The 18,676-nt window shown below is 43.3% G+C and overlaps 1 long non-coding RNA gene across 4 annotated transcripts; it reads right to left on the minus strand.

Annotated features, from left to right (window-relative positions):
- Positions 1 to 407: 407 nt before the first annotated feature.
- On the minus strand, positions 408 to 13,629 carry LOC123143174 (uncharacterized). Of its 4 annotated transcripts, XR_006470703.1 has the most exons (8): positions 13,263 to 13,629; positions 12,882 to 13,005; positions 12,254 to 12,359; positions 11,981 to 12,105; positions 4,557 to 10,667; positions 4,311 to 4,423; positions 4,082 to 4,208; positions 408 to 3,690 (listed from the first exon to the last, which is right to left on the minus strand). It is a non-coding gene; the product is annotated as an uncharacterized lncRNA (long non-coding RNA). The 4 variants fall into 4 exon arrangements; XR_006470701.1 differs by lacking the exon at positions 11,981 to 12,105 and having other exon boundaries at positions 4,557 to 10,664; positions 13,263 to 13,628; XR_006470700.1 differs by lacking the exon at positions 11,981 to 12,105 and having other exon boundaries at positions 13,263 to 13,628.
- Positions 13,630 to 18,676: the final 5,047 nt, after the last annotated feature.

Here is an 18,676-nt window from a genome sequence, read left to right on the forward strand (position 1 = left end):
TCTAAGATCATGGGCTACTGGCAAATTTATCTATGTCCTGATATTTTATGGCAAAAGAGGGCTTCACAAGCAACTTGTCCTGGCAAAACTGCATGATGAATTGCCAACTTCATGTCCTCTGCCATCTTACACCAGAACAGTAATGCGGCTTCACCTCGTCATCCATGTCCGGTTAGATTGTTCAGCAGCAACAAAAGCCTGAGCATTCAAGGACATCGATGCTGTTGTGTGACAATTTGGGATTCCAAATCCCTGCACTTGTCGATGAATCAAATCTTTCGTGGTAGGACAAAGCACATTGTTTTTGGTTGGCTGGTCTGCCAGGCAATTTGCTTTTCGTGGCAAAAAAAAAAGGTACAGAGTTGGTCTTGTTTGAGTCGGCTGGCCAAGAAATACATAGCAATAGATAAGTAGGAAGCAGCCAGCCAGCAACATTCCAAGCTGGTCTGGGTGCATTTTTTTTCTCAGAACAAACTTACAGCAGAATCGAGGTAAATACATTGTATTTTTAGCAAAGGTTTTAGGAAACTTCAAACAGATGACATTCAGTTTGTTACACAAACAGATAGTAGCATTCAGTACATTACACAGTAGGGAAATTCAACAAAAGTGGCAAATGAGCACACAGAAATAAGTAACGGTATAATCCAGAGGCTGAGTGCGCTAATTCAGAGGCCAGTTCTAGTCCAATGCCGTCAGTACCTTAGCCTCGCCCATCCTCCAATTCACAAGGAACAGAGATCATCAGACAATTAGAAATTCCAAATCCAACTTGCCGAACAATTATAACAGAGCCATTATCGATCAATTAAAGCAAAGCTATAATGCAGCAAGGTAGTAAAGTGATCATGTTGTTTTTAGGAACCAATGGAGAACAACCTAAAGACCGATGCTTATTAGTGCAAGAATTAACCAGGCAGGCTGTGGCTGGCTGTTAGCAGAAAATGCTGCACCTGAAACCAAATTCCCTTAGCTCTCTTTTGCAAAACATACTTGGAACGGCAGGTACTATAACCTGACAAAAGCTCAGTCTCAAAGGCATTTTCCTAAGTACTACCTCTAGTATGTTTTTAACAAATAGAATTGACAATGTAGTTTTACCAACAAATGTAGAACTGAAAGACCGGTTTTTGGTACAGCGAGAAATACATGAGCAGGCTGCCGTTGAGATTGGTTATTCAGAAATAAAATAAAAGAATCCTTGAGGAAACATTCAGAAGGTAGAAGGCAACGCACCGTATTTGCAAGGAAGAAAATATACTGTTGCACCAAATGGCGCCCAAACGTCATCAATTCTATCATTCTAGAAGCACAAAAAATGCATCTAAAAAGCGCACAGCTGTATCACGTGCAACAACCTAAAGGAGGTAGCAAAAAAATGCTTTAAAGGGTACAAAACATTTCGGAGTAGTTTGACCCACATCTCATTCCCCTACAGAAGTAGGCCACAAAAAAAAATGACAGCAATGGAAATACAGTTGATCTTGTACAACGGTAACAGAAATGAGTAACTTCCAAGGAAACAAACAATTTATAAGTAAAATAATCTGACATCTCGTTCTCCCAAGACATTTGAACAAACATGTGATGGATAACCTGACTCTCCCGATGGACCTCCTAGGAACCTGACAGGAAGCAAGCAACCTCATTGCATGTTTTCTGTAGACATGATGGCTCCTCAATGGATATTTTTTGTAGAGATGAAGGCTCGTAGCCACCAAGAGTAGTGCATAATTTTCAACTGCACTCACAACCTACATAACTAATAGATGGGCACTCTGCACATGACAGATATGAAAATCAATAACGAAAAAGAATTGATGCATCTCTGTCCATTGATATGATATATTATGGATTGAATATTTTCGCACATATAAGCAACTCCTACCTTGCTACTGCACTAACTACTACAGAAGAGCATGTCGATCAGAAGATTTGCAATGGTAACTTATTTCGCTCAATTTAATCAAGCCTATCTAAGTATAATCTCTGACGAACAATTTAGTATGCATCCGGAAATCTCCCTTTGATGAATAAAAAATATTTCTAGCATTGATAAATATAATCACACGTGCAATTGAAGTATATACCAGATATCCTACAATAGCATGAACTGCTCTATCAATCAGGAGATTTCCGAGGATAACTTATTTTCTCGAGTTAATCAAGTTTGTTTAAGTACAATCTGTGGAGAACAAAGAGCATACAGAAAATCAGGACAAACCACATGCTTCTAAGGACAGGATAATCACATGTCAAATAGCATGTATGCATCGTGCCACAAAATCCTGGCAGATAACATATACAGAGAGACAGTGCAGTACACTAATATTTTTGCCTGCCAGGTTGCTCAAAATATAGCCTATAAGTATACAGTGACAACCACTTTGACACACACTTCACAAGAAAAAACTTTCAGAAAATGTGTAGCAACGGAAGATCGGGAAAACGGAACCTGAATAATAAGATAATGACTGCTAAGCCAGGAAATTATCAATTCCAGTCCTTTGTTTCATTACGAACACATGGACCAAAAAGAAAAAGTACAAACTCTCTGTTCTGCGTGTGAACGCCGATTGTGGAATTTAAATAAAACACCTTAATGGATGATGATTTTCATTCTTTTTTGTCCTGTTGGTCTCGAAGATGGCTGTCAGCCTTCAGTGAAACTATAATGAGCTAAATTAGGAAAGATGCTCAGCCATACACAAATCAAGCAAACCACATAGGAGTAGAAACTCTTGTGCAAGTAGCTGTGATGGCAAACTGCAGGGAACCACCACAGCAAGAAGAACTAATATCTCAATAATATGTAGTCCTACATGCATCTACACATCAGCTTATTTTAACTACTCCCTCAACGTTCTTATATTATGGGACGGAGGGAGTAGGTCTGTATGCGGTCTTCTGCAAAAAAATGAGCTCCAGGCAGATGTTTCATTTCCTCTGGAATCAGCATCAGAAGGGCCGGTTAACTTTAAATTACTGTAGGTGATTCCTGCATTCCGACCACAAAGGAAAATAAACCTCTGTGAACAGTATTCCTTCTAGATTCCTGCAAAAATCCTACAAACTGAATGCAGCCTAAATCTATAATTAAAAAAATGGGAAACCAAGTATGCTACAGCCGATTTATTTCATATAAAAATAGAAAATAAAAAGAATTGAAGACACATAATTATATGTCTAAACTTAACAATGAGCTTAATCAATAGAAGTTTGAACTGGTGATTGAACTTCATCTCCAGTGTACCTAAGGGCAGGCTGATAAAAAAAGCCATCATCATGATTTGGAAGATAATCTGAGCATACTTTGAACCTAGTAATGAACACCACCTCATGACAGGAAATTTTAACTACACATGAGTACTTGCTTAGTCAAACACCAAACATTTTCCAAGGAATATTGAAAAAACAAAGGCATGAACCACCAGCTTTGGAAATGAAATTCTTGAAACTAAATTTAAAAAGATAAGATAAAGGCATATAGCTATCCGCAAGCAGAATATTAATAAACTGTACAGTCAAGAAAAGGGACTTAAATCACTGGCCTTAGAATCAGAACTTGGTGAACTCTGGTATGAATTTGAAGGTCTCTTTGTGTTGTTTTCTTTTGCACAATCCGAACACAGGAAATTATGTAAGTTTTTGGCCTGCTAAATGATCATTCCCATACAGGTTGGATGGAACCTGCACATGTTCAAAGGTACAAACTAAAGAAACATGTGAATAAGGAAGGTCAACAGTAGCAGAAATACTGAGAAGATGAAAAGAGGGAACGAGTCAATAATTTTACCAACGGTTACCACCATCCTATTAACTTAGTAACCTTTGGAAATGTAAAACATTCTTTTGTGAAGGAACAAATAAGCATGTAATGAAGGGAAACTTATACGAATTGAAGGGTTTTATCAGCAAGCAAAAGTCTCATTCCAATTTTGAAGCAAGTAGACAAACTCTGAATATATATTAAAGTTTAAAGCAGCCTTTTTGGGTTCTTAGTGCTTGGAACCGCATTATTATATCTCTGAAATAACTTGGAAGATAATGTATCCAGTAAGCAAAAATATCCTATTTGCACCTTATTGGCAGTCGTTTTTGATGGCGAAAATTAAGCGCCTCTAGAAGATCTTGTAAAATATCTATCCGTTGGCCAATGCACTTTGGGATTACAGGGAGCCCATTAGTATCTTATATGATCTTACTACCTACAACAAAATACACCAATCTGTAAGAAATTGCAACCAGCATGAAACTGAACCTCAAATATGATACAACAAAATGTAGCAGAGGATGATGAAAACACATACCTAGTAGTGTTGTCCTTGACATGGCCTTGCCTCAATGTAGACCTGACCGTGGAAACTTCTTCTGTGCCTCGCCAGCGATGGTTGTCTGCAGCTTCTACAACTGAATCTCAGGTCTGCAGCGGAGTAATTTCATTAGACCAATCTCATAGAAGAAAATAAATAATTCCTCTATAGAAGGCTCTGCTGCTTCCACAAAGTAGTAGTTTTAGTACAAATCAAAAGAAATGTTATGAAGGTGAGTTTTACCTTTAATTGATTTGAACCATGTTGCAGGAACGAAGGTCAGATGAACTTCTATTGCTCGACACCCAAGCTGCACGAAACACGCCGCAACCCTGCCGCCGGCCGACAAAGCCAGAATCAGCGCAGCAGTCACTCGAAGCCACCCGGAGCTGCCGCCAACTCGCCGCCGAGACCTCCCGCTGCTCACCTCTGGAACCGCTCGCCGCTTCTTCCGCTCCTGATTCCAGGAACTGCAGGGAGCAGGGAGAGAGAGAAAGAGAGACGGTTTGGGACTCACCTGCGTAGTTGGAGGCCATGAAGATGCAAGCTAATCGCACATAGACGTGTTGGCTGTCTGGAAGAAGCGGAAGGAGTCCGTGGTGGCTGCAGCCGTGAACAAGGTCGAGCTCAGGAAGATATAATGTCGGTGGAGGCGTGGGAGGAGGAGCTACACCGGCTGCCCCGCATGAAGAAAAGGGCAAAGCTCGAGGCCGCGAACGGCAGAGCTCACGCACAACCCATTGGTGGCCGTCATCCTGTTCGAGCTCGGTCAGTGAGGGCAAGGGCATGGGAGGGGCGCCAGAGATGGGCGGTGCAAGGGAGAAGAGAGGAAGCGGCGAGGGCAAGATGGAAGGAAGGTCGCAGGGGAAACCCGGTTTAGAGCTCCTGATTCCAGAAACTGCAGGGAGCAGGGAGAAAGAGAGACGGTTCGGGACTCACCTGCGTAGTTGGAGGCCATGAAGATGCAAGCTAATCGCGCATAGACGTGTTGGCCGTCTGGAAGAAGCGGAAGGAGTCCGTGGTTGCTGCAGCCGTGAACAAGGTCGAGCTCAGGAAGAAATAATGTCGGTGGAGGCGTGGGAGGAGGAGCTACACCGGCTGCCCCGCATGAAGAAAAGGGCAAAGCTCGGGGCCGCGAACGGCAGAGCTCACGCACAACCCATTGGTGGCCGTCATCCTGTTCGAGCTCACGTCAGTGAGGGCAAGGGCATGGGAGAGGCGTCAGAGATGCGCGGTGCAAGGGAGAACAGAGGAAGCGGCGAGGGCAAGATGGAAGGAAGGTCGCTGGGGAAACCCGGGTTAGGCCATGGTCCAGGGCAACGAGGCAAAGAGGAGTGGAGTCAGCCGCTGGTCTCATGTCCAGGTGGGGATCGATTCGTCTCGATTTTTTCTCTAGCTACAATAGCCGCGGGTCGCTTTCAATGAATAATTTCATGGGAGCATCAAGGCTGCCTAATGACCCTCTCATACTTTGTGAGTTAAATTTCTTTCCCAATTTCTCCCGATACACACATCACCTTGTCCTCCTCCACCCATCCCATTGTGTCTTCTCGTACTAATCTTGTAGACCCTAGTCTGTCATCACCTGCAGCTTCCCCACCTCATTCGTTACCTGAGGCTACTTCACCTTGCTCATAACCTTAGGCTTCTCCGGTGACATCCATATCGCCTGCACCCTCTACTTCAGTGCCCCTAAGACAGCTCAACATCTATTCACCAGCTCTCCTTGACGGCAATCTAGAAATTGGTGACCGCCTCTTCAACATCACCGCTGCCCCCCCGGGGGGGGGGGGGGGGACGTTTCTCTTTCCAACTGGTGGATTGGCTAGGCGCACTATGGACTCGAGTCGACAGCGTTGCTCGCATTTTAGACATATGGAAGGAACACAATGCTCGGGTGTTCAACATGTTAAGAGTAATATATTATAGCCATGTGCCCTTTATATTTTCACATTATAAAAGGGGCTTTTGCAAGAGTGGTGGTGGCTCCATAGTGACACCTCTCGTGCCTCCGCAGACGGTGATGGTCACTCAACACAACATCCCCTCCCGGCTTTCGTCAATAGCGTTGGTGCACATCACTCCACTGGCTATGTCTAGCAAATGCACCTTCTCATCGCGCTTGGTGCTTTTGTGCTTGCGACGCAGTCTCCTCCACCAACTTCTACAACTGGTATTTGTCGAACTACACCGCCTCACCGCCTCCTCTAGCGGCTCACACAGGTGGTGGTGGCAACCACTCTTCTGGTGAATCCACGTCGACCATTTCAACAGTGTCCTTCACCGCGCAAGAGATTGCACAACTTCGATACCTAATTACTGTTTCTGGTTCTTCATCGCCTGATGCTTCTTCGTTGACCTCTTCAGTTGAACCCCTCACGATGCTGGAGATTACGAGACTTCAGTGTGTTAGACCACTTTTTACACAGTTGGGTATATTTCCATGGATCCGTATTTTCATATGACTCTTGATCCTTCCGGTTTGTCTTCCATTCATACCTCTAGATTCTCATGTTCATGTTCTTACTGCTGATGGTACTTCCCTCCCAGATAGTCGAGGCACTCTTAGCACTTTGTCTTGTCATGTTCCTTCTTTATGATATGAACTTGCTACCCTCATAGCATATAAACACCACCAAGACCGGACCCACATATCGCTTCGGCCGTGCCGATGAACTCGCTACCCTCATAGCATATAGACGCCACCAAGACCGGACCCACAGATCACTTCGGCCGTGCCGATGAACTCGCTACCCTCATAGCATATAGACGCCACCCATGCAATGTAGATCCACTGACCTACCCATTAACCCCTAACCAATGTCACTGCCTCGACATACAACCACCGTCTAAAGCCGCCGCTCCGACATCCATCAAGCCTGACTACAAATCAACCTTTCCAAATAGAAAATCACGACGGCGAGGGACGTAGCACCACAATGAGGCCTTCAAGAAGGAAACAACGGGCAAGGTAGCCGTCGTTACATCGGCGCCAACCATAGTAAGTGCAGGGCTTTCACCACCAATGAGCCACACAAGGGATCTCGGATGACGACAGCACATAGGAGAGTGCCCTGCCAGTAACAACCAAACACACCCACACAACACAATAGTTGTGACACCTCCACAACAACCATACCATGCCCACAACCGTCCACCATCACGGCGGGTGATGCCTTTCTCCTCCCAGTTCCCTCTTCCCATCTTCCCTGCTTCCTTATCGCCATCCCCTCTTGCTCAGCTCTAGGTCCAAAGACTGACGACACCGGCAGTACGTCCCAACAGCGTTTTCACCCTTTAACCACACCTCCCGTGTACTCTCCACTGCCTGCCAGTCCGGCAGGGTATCCTTTACCTGGCTGCAAGTTGCTTTGTGTGCTGCCTTGTTCCTACATCCCGTGCTCCCATGAAGGTTGCCCCAATAGCCACAAGCTCAAAAACCACCACTGGCGGAGCAAGAGCACGACAGTCGGCACCGTCTCCGTCTTACGCGAGGACGCAAAGCACCCAGGAGCACGATGCTACCTGTCGCCAAGGCCAAGGACGCCCAATAAGGGAACGTGGAATGCGGAATCAAGTCCGTGACACACAACCCGCAAACAGGGGAAGGACGCCAAGTCGGATCGACGAGAAATGGAAAATGCAAGGGAGGTATGTGGAAGCAATGAAAACACTGTCAAGAGCAGCACCCCCTCGCCATCCTCTGTCTTTTCTTCACTTTAACTTGCGAATAGGAACCTTGAGCTGAGTTGCTCGTCCCAATTTTCCGTGGTATTCCATAAGACCTGTCTAGCCCAACCACCTATTCCACATGCCAAAATGCTATTGTGAGAAATGTCCAAAAAGTATCATATATGTTTGCTACCACGAGGTTGAGCACTGAACTCATTTCTAGGCACTAAACTCATTTCTAGGCTGGAAGCACATCTTTCTATGGATCCTTCATACTAGAGCGTCTTTTCATACGACTCATGATTCTTTCGGTTTGTCCTCCATTCAAACCTATAGATTCTCATGTTCATGTTCTTACTGCTGATGGTACTTCCCTCCCATTCGATAGTCGAGGCACTATTAGCACTTTGTCTTGTCATGTTCCTTCGTTTGCTCATTTCAGGTGGTTAGATTAGGATCGTCACACGGGTGCCCTACTTTGTGTTGGCCCTTGGCGCAGTGACTCCCAGGACCTCCAGGAGCTTGATTGGCTTCACCTGCCATGCTGACACCGCTGCTAGTCTCTTCGGCTCTTCGCCTCTGTTTCCTCGGCTACCGGCTCTATGTTGCATCACCGTCGGTCACTTGTATGGCTCTCGTCCCTCATCCTTAGTTTGACGTGGTTTTCTTGGATCTGTCTCGGGTGTTGTGTCTTTAAACTGTCAGATTTGTCACCTTGGTAAACAGGTTCAGTTACTTTATCCTCACAGCGAGACGATGTATCAACGTCATTTCGATCTTGTTCACTCTAATGTTTGGGGTCTAGCTTCCTTTGCCTCGATAGGAGGCCATCGCTACTATATTATCTTTATAGATGATTACTCTCGACAGACATGGATATATTTTATATCTTCTTGTAGTGAGATCTTATCTATCTGTAAGAAGTTTATTGCCATGGTTCATACCCAGTTTTCCACTCCTATCAGTGTCTTCCGTGAAAATTTTGCTCAGGAGTATTTCTCTCATATTCATGAGTATTTTTTTCATATGATGCGAAGATTCCATGCTGAGCAGGGCACACTGCTCAATTCTCTTCTCCTGGTGCTCATGCTCAAACTGGTGTTGATGAGCGCAAGCATCATCACTTTCTTGAGGCAGCTCATGCATTGATGATTGTCGCCTCTCTTCCACCTCATTTTTTGGATATTCCTACTTCCACCCATCTCATCAACATTCAGTCTTCCTCTACTCTGAAGGGTGACATTTCACTCAACCGTCTTTTTGGTTGTTCTAGTGACTACTCAGCGCTTCATTTGTTTGGTAGCGAGTGCTATCTTTTCTTCTTGCCCCCCATAAACACACCAAACAGGTTGCTCGGTCTTTTGAATGTCTCTTCTTAGGATCTTGTCGGTCAGATGCGCATTTCTCGGGACATGGCTTTTGGTGAGTCTCATCCTTTCTATCCACGTCCATCCTCCCATTGATGATATTTATTTCCTCACTTCTCCAGATATACCTATCACTCCACCCCTCCCACTGTGTCTTCCCGTACTAGTGTTGAGATCCCATGCCATCATCACCCGTGGCTTCCTCACCTTGTTCATTACCTGCGACTGCCTCAAACCTCTCTTGTCCCTTGAGGCTTCTCTGGTGATTCCCCCTCATCCTCTTCTTACCACATTGGTCGTCAACGTGTTGTGGATTCTTCTAATGCGCCATCTCCCTCGACTACCATGCCTTGCTCTGTTGGTAACGCACCGCCTCCAACTCAACCTATGGCTTCTGTGCTCGCCCGCTTCCTTCTATTGACCGCTATGCTTATTATGGCGCCACTCTTCTTGAGACGACTTCTTACCATGACACTGTCGGAAATGCCTTTCTTAATTGAATGAAGTGATATACATATTAAATGGGCAAGCAAGACATACTAGGACAAGCAACCTTGCAACATCATGGCGTCCGTACCGGCCCTCCATGTTGTATGAACAATTGTAGTGATATAAAATTAGTGTCAAAAGAGAGCAGCACGCCACAACCAGATATTTGGAATTTCATCATCCTGGAAACACGGCCACACGACAACTAAACTAGCAGGAGTAGGAAGGCATCCTTGGAAATAAAACAGTACCAACATGAGTTGAGGATGCAAGTGCATATCATGGATGGTACATAGACCACATATATGCAGTCGGAATTTCATGGAGGCAGGCAGGGAACAAATTAAGTGGTGATACTACATCCCGAAACTAACAAGACTGCTCCATGTGTGTAGTGGAAACTACATACATGTATGCATATATATTCAGGTGTGCTGCCTAGTTGTTGAGTGCGAAGAAGTGTTTCAGACTTTGAGTGGGATGGGAATCAGCAAGAACATGAGCTATATATATTCTAGCAGTTGCTGCTCAAAGACATATACTCAGCAGGTTTCTATCAGGCAGGCAGCAAGGCAGAGAAACGAACAAACAAACAAAGAGTAGCACCATCATTATGCAAGGCGTACCTGTAGCAGCCTAACCAGACATAGCCATGGCACGATGGCCATGTTGAGCTCAGAGCAACCACTGGAGGCGAGGAGAGGAGCTCACCGTAGCTGTTTCTGTAGCCGCTGCCGCCGTCGCACGGAAGCAGCACCGAGGTGCCTGGCACGATGAACCCCTTGTTGTCTGCATCGGTGATGGTCTTGTACCGAATCGAATCCTGCTGCATAAGGGCAACAAATAATCTTGAGGTCAATCGAAAAACAGAACAAGAAATGATGGACTTGAGCTTGGAGAAAACATGGGGTGACCTAGTTGAGATAAGGTACAGCAACAGCGACCTAGTTGAGGTAATAAATATAAGCATTCTATGCAAATAGGAGGCAGAAAGCCACCTTGACAATAACCAACTTGTTTGTCAATACACGCGTACACAGCTAGGAATGAGTGATTTTCCTTCTTCTCATAGAAGGGTCAATCGGTCAGTGCGCAGAACATCAAAAACTGAAACTCATACAAGAAGAATTCCTTAGCAGAGATAAGAAAATCAGCTCATGTTCATATAAGAACTAAATCCCTGTACACATCAACATGGTCTGCTAATGCGCAGAACACACTTGCAATACAGAGGATTGCTAGTAATCATGTTATATGCATATACGATTAGAGCAATGGCAACTGGCTCAATGGCTCCGTTAGACATCCTAAACCCAGCAGAGCACCATAACCAACTAGATTAGAGCAGTAGCAACCAGATGACCAATGGCTCAATTATGAGACGATTCACATGATCCCCAGCACATCACAGGAACCATAGCATCCATCATGAACAAAAGACAGCAGCATGTGTGCCCTTCCTGTCTCGGAGACATCTCCAACTAAGGTGCCTCTAGATCTCACCCCGCATCTACCCCATGGTGGACCGGCCCTGTATGGTTTGATCGCTGGGGTTTTCGGTGGAGGTCTGGTCGCTGGTATAGCATACCTATCTGATCGCTAGTTAGTTCTCAAAAAGAAAAAAGTTATGATCGCCGGTTTGAATTCTGAGAAAGAAACGATCACTAGTTGGTTGTAGCCATCGTACACTTCACTGCTTTTTTTCCGTTTCCACTTTTAAGATATACTAGCAAAAGAGACTGCATTACAACGGGTACTAAATAAATAAATATAATTCCAGTACTTTCTAGTGAAGCAGATCCGTTATGCATAACAAAGTAAGGTTTGTGTTAAATCTTATGGCCAGCAAGGCACTTAATATATTAACCATGCACATAACTTATCACTTTGACATTACAATATTCCCCCTTTATGTGTAGCATGATTGGGATCTGGAAACTTCCACGAATCGTATTTTTGAAGCAGTTCAATGGTATTCAGTTATTCACACATGTGCATCCCCTGTGAAGATGTCATGTGTAACTTTGTACATTTTGTTTCCTGGTATTTTACATGGACATCCAAACAATCAAGTTTCTTCTCTTTTGGATTTAACCATAAGATATGTTCAAGGATAGCTATATAAGTTTGTAGACCTACCCAGATCAGCCATAGAAAACCCCTTTCCGATCATGTGCCCTACTGTAGATGAGAACTTCCACATGTAGGATTTCATTACAGGAACCAACATTCAGAAACTATTCCTAGCCAGGAACGAAGTAGGCCTAGCAAGCCAGGAGCAAAAAATATTTATTATGCGGACAAATGAAATTCAGAGAACGTCAAAGAATCCAGCTTAGAGTACAGCAGCAAAGACTTGTGTCAAATGCTTTCAACACGAGGCGAACATTCTGTATAACTCGAGAAAATTACCTTTGTGGCTTTATCTCTTTGTCCAAATAAAATCTGCAATTCCTTTCTTTCCAAATCTACCAGACTGCATAAGAGGCAAGATCGATCTTCTTGTATACATATAAATCTTGCAAATAAAGCACGCGTCATCAGTATAATTCTCCAGGAGCTGATAAAAGGATAAGCATACTCATAGAAAATAATTTATCTATTTGTGTGGAGCACTACAAGACACTCCACACACATGGTGGTATAATTATTCAGGAACTGATAGCAGGAGAAGCATACTTAGAGAAATTAATTAATCTATTTGTGTGGAGAATGCTAAAACATACAGGATAAGCAGGTTCTTGTGGATACCATCATATGAACAAGCAGTCTGCAAGTTTTTAATATTCCATGGCAAGGCAATGAATTATGTACTCTCTTGGTCTCCTCCCCCTAGGGATATATGCTACTGTGACAACAAGCATTGCATAAAACAGCTCTGCCTAGTGCCTACACAGTCAGGGTCCAATTCCTGCTCTCATATTCTTCAGTTACACGAGACAGCAAAAGATCACTTTAACAGGGTCCAGGCACAAATATTTGAAGTAGAACATATACAACAACGAAAATTGATGGTGTGCACAATAGAAGACCAAATTACCTGTAGCACATCGAACAGACCACACCGAATACTGGCTTCTTTCACTGGCCAGAGTAATCTTTTTGGGACTGGTACTGCTTAATTTGGATGTAGCTTATGCAGATATGTTGGCAATTAGACGAATCTGCAGTTCGGAACAGAAAGATAAATTTCTGAAGTTCAGTGCCCTGTTCAGAACAGAAAGACAAATCAAATCTGCTTAATTTGGATGTTCCTCCTTTCCAAATCTGCAATTCCTTTCTCTCCAAATCTACCAGACTGCTTAATTAATTTACAAAAAAAAAAACCCTAGAAAACATGTTGCTTGTGCCGCTTCTCGTGGAAGAGATGGAGGCTCAAGATGCGGCCTGTGCCGCTGCCGTGGGAGAGACGGGGGCTCACCGGCTGAGGAACGGAGCAACCTGAGCGAGCGTTCGAGGAGGAAAGGGAGCTGCGCTATTGGTGGCCGTGGAAGAGGAGGGACGAGCTCTGTCGCAGCCGCGCGCCAAAGGATCTCCGATGCGCCCCTTGTCGCTGGAATCCGAAATTCCTCGCCGGCAGATTGAGGTGGAGTAAGAGGCTGAGGCCTGAGAGGGGAGGCGCGACGGCGGGAGCAGCGGCGTTCATCTCTGCTCGCTCGCCTGCCGCCAGCGGAGTTGCTAGGGCGAAGAGGGAGCGGCGGCGCGGCGGGGATCGAGAAAAAAAGTTAGCGATTCGATTCCGGGTCGGTTTCGGCCTCGCGTCGGGCGACTCTTGGGCCGTCGGTGACTTGGCCGCCGTGTCTCCGGTTCTCTCTCTCTCTTTTTCGTACCGAGAGCAACTAGTTAACGGTCGCTGCTTTGGGAGCCTCCAAATGATCACTTAGGATGGGTTGTGCGCTCTGAGCCACCGCCATGTGTCGCGCTCTGTGTGTTTTTTCTGAATTTTATTTTTTATTTTTTTGCACGTGTTTTCGACTTTTTAAAGGATTTTTTGGTGTTTTAGTTTTTCACTTGTCTTTCTTAGATTTGGGATGAAAAAAGTTTTTTTTTTGCTTCCGTGAAAGGCACGACCATGTCTTTTGGAAACGGAAAAAAACATGTTTTTTTTTGCTTCATGAGAGGCACGGTTTTGCTTTTGCGAGAGGTGCGGTCGTGCCTTAAAAAACATGTTCTTCTTTTTTTGCTTTCGTGAGAGACACGGTTTTGCTTTCGCGGACGTGCCTCTCAAAAAGGGAAAAAACATGTTTTTTTCCTTCCGTGAGAGGTACGGTTTTGCTTCTGTGAGAGGCACGGCTGTGCCTCTCGGAAACAAAAAATATGTTTTTTCCTTCTCTGAGAGGCACGGCTTCCCTACCATGATAGGCACGGCCGTGCCTCTCGAAAACAGAAAAAATATATTTTCTTTTTTTCTTTTTTCACAAGAGGCACGTTTTTTGTCTTATTTTTATGAAAATATTAGTCAGAACCTATCAACATGGGATCTAGTTTTGAAAATCTCGACGTGAGGAATCCAATGGTGAAAATGGTTTGAGATTTGGACACACGATTAAAGAGATAAAACGTTTTGAATAAACGAATCTATAAAAAAAGGAAAGTGATGTTTGAAAAGAGTACTCCTCAACTAGTGATTTTTGTATTAAATTGGGTGATTCCTATTTGGCGCCCTCAGCGTCCGGTACAGTATATTGGGTGGTCTTGTTTGGCTGAAATCACTAAAGAGCACTCTTTGCAAAGGTCACCCCCACCTCTTTAGGTTGCGACAAGTGGCATGTGCGTCACTTGTCGCAACCATTTTCACGGTTGGATTCCTCACGTTGAGATTTTCAAAACTAAATACCATGTCGATAGATTTTGACGAATTTTATTTTACAAACAGAAATGAACGGAAAAACCAAACCGGAAGCCCGTTTTTTCCCCTTTCCAAAGAGAGGCGCGACTGTGCCTCTCCCGGAAGTAAAATCATGCCTCCACGAGAAGCAAATTCGTGCCTCATATTTTTCTCCCATTTCTGATAGGCATGGTCATATCTCTCACGGAAGCAAAATCATGCCTCTCACAGAATCAAAAAAACATGTTTTTTTCCTTTTCCGAAAAGCACGGCCGTGACTAGTTGGCTCTCGCAGACGCCTTGTAGCAGGCTGGCCCAGTAACTTCCTCGATTTAGAAAAAAGTTCATCGTTTTTTGAAGAGAAGTTCACAAATTGAAATAGTTCACCTACTTGGGAGAAAAGTTCACAAAATTGAAATGGTTCATCGATTTTGAAAATGGCTCATCGATTTTGGGAAAAAAAAATCATCGATTTTGAATATCGTTCATCGAATTTAAAAAAAGTTCATCAAGTTTGGAAAAAAAGTTCACAAAAATTGGAAAAAGTTCATCAAGTTTGATTTTTTTTCATGATTTTGAAGGAAAAAAATCATGAATTTAAAAAAGTTCATCAATTTTGAGACAAAAGTCATAAAGAAAAAAAACATAAATTTTAAAAAATCATCAAATTTAGAAAAAAACACTTATTCCAAAAATGGTTCATCAATTTGAAAACAAAATGTCACAAATTAAAGAAAATCTCATGATTTATTATTTAAAAAACATGAATTTTAGAAAGGAAAAGAAATGTGTAAAATTAAATAGAAGGAGAAAAATAAATAACATAAGAAAACCAGCCAAACAAAAACGACAAAAATAGGAACCACTGCTTTTTTCAGTGTCGTATTTAAGAGTAGAAAAGACAATCTAGGCACTAGACTTTGGTTGTCCCACTTGGTTAATCGATCCGATGTACCGAGTTTGAATCGTGTCTAGCGCTAGATTTTTGGAGTTTAAAATGGAGAAAAGAAGGTGAAATGGGTTGGCCCATAGCGGAGGGGGGGGGGGGGGGGGGGGGGGGTTTGCGCCGGTGTACAAAATGAACTGTTTGCCTAAAAAAATGAACTGTAACTGTTGCTTAAGGCAGCCACATAGGATTTGCCCAGTATGTTTTGTTACTTGGTGCACACTGTCCTGCCATCATGGGCTCGGTCCATTTCCTTCTGTGTTTTCTTTCCAAACGTCAAAAAGTGTAGGGAAACGTTTGCGGCCGGGGCGCCGGCCGAAATATTCCGCCAGCCGCACGCGGGCCTTGTAATTGATATCGATCGTGTGTCGCCCAGGGCCATGAGCGATTCCTACTCAAACCTTATCCACACCTCATACGAACCGTTTTCCATCTTTCTCTTTCTCCTTCCTCACGACCGCTCCCTTCTCCATCTATGCCTCATGCGCATCACACCGGCATGACGAGGCTTGCAACTAGGGCGAGCCACGGCAGGGCGGAGAAGACTACAACAACCAGCGCCTCCTCCCTCACCTTTTCCCCTCACAACCCCCTTGGACACCCTCACCTTCTTGCACAAGAGCTGCGACTGACAGTCATCAGAGCTGGAATCAGCTTTTACAGATGCTACAACCATCTTCTTTTCTTGCTAGAACCAACAACTAGCGGTGGTGGAGCTGCGAAAGGCAATCGATGGAGCTGCAATCAGTGATACAAAATGCTACGACCGGAGATGTTTTTCTGGAACCAGAAAGAGAGCGGAGGCTGCAAATGGTGCGGAGAAGCTGCAAAACAGTACCTAAAAATGCTACAACCGGTGTCCAGGAAAGGTACCACCGGCTTCTTCAAAGTTTCAAACAGAGACGAGGAAGCTGGGAGGAGGCCACCACACAAACCAAAAAGCTGCAACCGGCTGCGAGATAGCTGCAATGTGTTTTGTGAATAGCTTCAACCGGGGAGAAAGGGCATGCATGACGAGCTACAGCCGAAGGCAATGACATTTTGTTGTTGCAACCATGTTGACTTTTTGCTACCACGCTGATGGCAATTTGCTACATCCATCCGCGTCACATGACGGAGCTACGACCCATGACGGCAAAGATGACTTTTTGCTGCAATCGTCATCAATTTTTGCTACATCCGGCGAGGATTTTTGCTACATCCATTCATGATAGAGATGCGACCCGACCGGGACGACATGACGCCTCCTTTAGCTACAAGCCATCACCGGCGTCGACTCGGCGCTACAACCACGTTGCTTTTTTGCTTCAACCGGCAACCGCAAAAGCTACTAACTAGTGAGGGCTTTTTGCTACGATGGGCGATGGAGGATGGTGAGCTACTCGAGGGTATCGGGCATGAGCGGTACCAAGCACGCCGGTGAGTTGTGCCCATCGCACACCGGAGCTGCAACCGTCACCATAGGAGCTACAACCCACATGATGCATCTGTTGCATGGTGCAGTGTATCCAGTGATGAGGAGGGACGGCAAGGTGACTAGGACGACCGGCGAGGACGACGACCAGCGGCAGCGACGGCAAAACATGCATGGCCGATGAGATGGAAGGGAGCGATGACATGCAGAAATGATCTTTTCGTATGAGTGTGTTGACGAGGACAACGACGCATCAGACGGTTCCTATCGAACCAATCGGGTGGCTGCGGGCCGACCGACCCAAATTTGGGAGGATTCGAACTCCAATCGGCCTTGTTCAATCCCCGACCCCATAACCACCCCGACAACTTGCTTTGTGGTGCCAACTTGTTTCTTTTTCTCTTCTTCAAATACAAAGCATTAAAAAAAAGCATCCAGTCTTCGTACACTTTTTTCTCTATTTGGCCATTTTCTATGATTTTTTCCTCTTTTTTCTTTTTATTATACTTAATTCACAAACTTTCTTTAAATTCCTGATTTTTTTTAAAATTCAGTGAAATTTTTCCAATTTCATGAACTTTTTATTTCAAAATTTGTGATCTTCTTTTCAAATTCGTGATTTTTTTATCAAAATCAACGAACTTTTTTCAATTTCGTGAACTCTTTTTAAAACTCTGGTGAACTTTTTTAAAATGATCAACTTTTATTGAAATCATGAACTTTTTTCAATTTTGTGAACTTTTTTCAAAATTGATGAACTTTATTATAATTCGATGAACTTTTTAAAATTTGATGAACCTTTTTCCAAAATCGATGAATTTTTTTCAAATTTGATAAGCTTGTTTTCAAAATTGATGAACCATTTTTTAAAACGATGAAATTTTTATCAAAATAGATGAGCTTCTTGAAATTTGATAAACTTTTTTTCAACAGCAGCTGGCGTACAACATGTTTTTTTTTCTGAAATTTATGAACTTTTTTCAAAACTGATGAACTCTTTTTCAAATTCAATTATCTATTTAAAAAAGTTGATGAACTCTTTTCAAATTCGGTGAACTTTTTTTCAAATTGATGAACTTTTTTCAAAATTGATGAACTTCTTTTCAGAATTGATGAACTTCTTTTAAATTGATGATTTTTTAAACAAATTTGATGAACTTTTTGTTCAAAATCATTAATCTTTTTTTTCCAATTTGATGAACTATTTTCAATTTTGATGATTATTTTTCAAATTCATGATTTGTTTTTGAAATTTCATGAACTTTATCCTAATTTTGTGAACTTTTCTCATATTCACGATTTTTTGCTATTTGTACGAAGCTTTTCAAATTTATGAACTTTCTTCAAATTCATGTTTTTTTATATTGTGCATTCATTTTTCATTTTGTTTAATTTTCATCATAAAATAATACACATAATAGCCTGGTATATAATAAGTGTTATTTGTCCTCAAAATGGAAATCTAAGGGAGTTCAGCCTAGCGGCTGGGTTCTAAGGTTTGGGTACAGGCTGGGTATATAACTCTACAAAGAGGAATATTGCGGAAGAACATCCTTGGAATATTGTCACTTATGTCGTATACGTCTTGGTCATATATTCTACAAACATAATTGATTTTCTTATTAATTCTGGAATTTTAAACTTTAG

This window comes from Triticum aestivum, chromosome 6D, assembly GCF_018294505.1.
Source record: "Triticum aestivum cultivar Chinese Spring chromosome 6D, IWGSC CS RefSeq v2.1, whole genome shotgun sequence".
Taxonomy (NCBI): Eukaryota; Viridiplantae; Streptophyta; class Magnoliopsida; order Poales; family Poaceae; genus Triticum; species Triticum aestivum.